Source organism: Antrostomus carolinensis, unplaced genomic scaffold (assembly GCF_000700745.2).
Source record: "Antrostomus carolinensis isolate BGI_N321 unplaced genomic scaffold, ASM70074v2 scaffold33101, whole genome shotgun sequence".
NCBI classification, from domain to species: Eukaryota; Metazoa; Chordata; class Aves; order Caprimulgiformes; family Caprimulgidae; genus Antrostomus; species Antrostomus carolinensis.
The window spans coordinates 10,114-11,475 of record NW_010296910.1 but is presented as its reverse complement, the minus strand read 5'-3'; positions in this window follow the sequence as shown (position 1 = coordinate 11,475).

Here is a 1,362-nt window from a genome sequence, read left to right as displayed (position 1 = left end):
CCTTCCCCGTACCCACCGCGTCGGGCTCGGCCCTCAGCACCCCCAGAATGGGGCTTTGGGGTGCGTCCCCCCCCCGCAAAGCCGGGGTCCCCTCACCCCAGCAAAGGGCACTTCCCCTGGGACACCCGTGGCTGTCCCCAGCCTGTCCCCAGCCTGTCCCCATCGCACCTAAAATTGTAACCAAGAAAACCCTTCAAGTTTAGAAAATTGACGTTGGTTTGTTGCAGCGCTGGGTGCAGGGGGGGGGGGTGGGGGTTTCTCCTTTCCTCACCTGCACGATGAAAGACAAAAGCGTGTTCCTCACCCACATCAGATGTGAATGTTCCTGCAGTGCCCGTCTGTCTTAGTCATTCTCATAGAATCATAGAATGGTTTGGGTTGGAAGGAACCTTAAAGCTCATCCAGTCCCAACCCCCCTGCCAGCAGCAGGGACACCTTCCACTAGACCAGGTTGCTCAAAGCCTCATCCAGCCTGGCCTTCAACACTTCCAGGGAGGAGCAGCCACAGCTTCCCTGGGCAACCTGGGCCAGTGTCTCACCACCCTCACAGGGAAAAACTTCTTCCTAAATGAAAAACTTCTTCCTAAAGAAGAAGTACATTCTCATGTACAGGTTGTTTATAATTAACCCCATCTCTGTAACTCAGCAGAGTCAGGATGTGCTGATCTGGCTTTGAGAATCCCCCTGTGTCCTTGATCGAGTTATTGTGTAGCTGACTTCCTTCTGCCTGGTGTGCAGACTCATTTATCTGCACACAACGGAGGGGTCTGTGCTTTTTACAGTGACTGAATTCAGTTTCTGGTATCACCCAGGGACACTCTGGTGTGTGTCCCCTACGCTGTGGGGTTTGGGGCTCCCCCCCACCTGAAGTGAGGGTGACTTTGCCAACCAGTGTCCAGTTTCTGGCCCCCCCCAGGCCAGCTCCTGGTTCATGATGCAGCCCCCCCAGGCCAGCTCCTGGTTCATGGTGCATGTGGTCGGGTGGTCGGTGTGGGGGGATGCGTGGTTTGCTCTGCTCAGCCTGTGCTGGGAACTGGGGTATCACAGCAAGGAACAGATATAGCAAAAAAATAGATAAAGAGCAGAGTAAGAGGAGCACAAGGTGGTTCTTGAACTCTTAGCAAGTGATGATGGATTTGTGTTGAGGTTCTGAACTGTGCAGCCAGCCCTAAAACCCTTCCAGCAGGATCTTAAAGGCACTTGATTCTGTTGTGGTCTTGTCCAGAAACACGACTGTGCTTTCTCTTCTGTAAACTCCCTGAGAAAGAGGCTCTTTTCTTGCTTGTCCCTCTGTGCCTTTGGATAGGAAACATTTTCTCTTGTCTCTTACTAATCTCGAAATGCTTTTTGTCTCATTCCTGC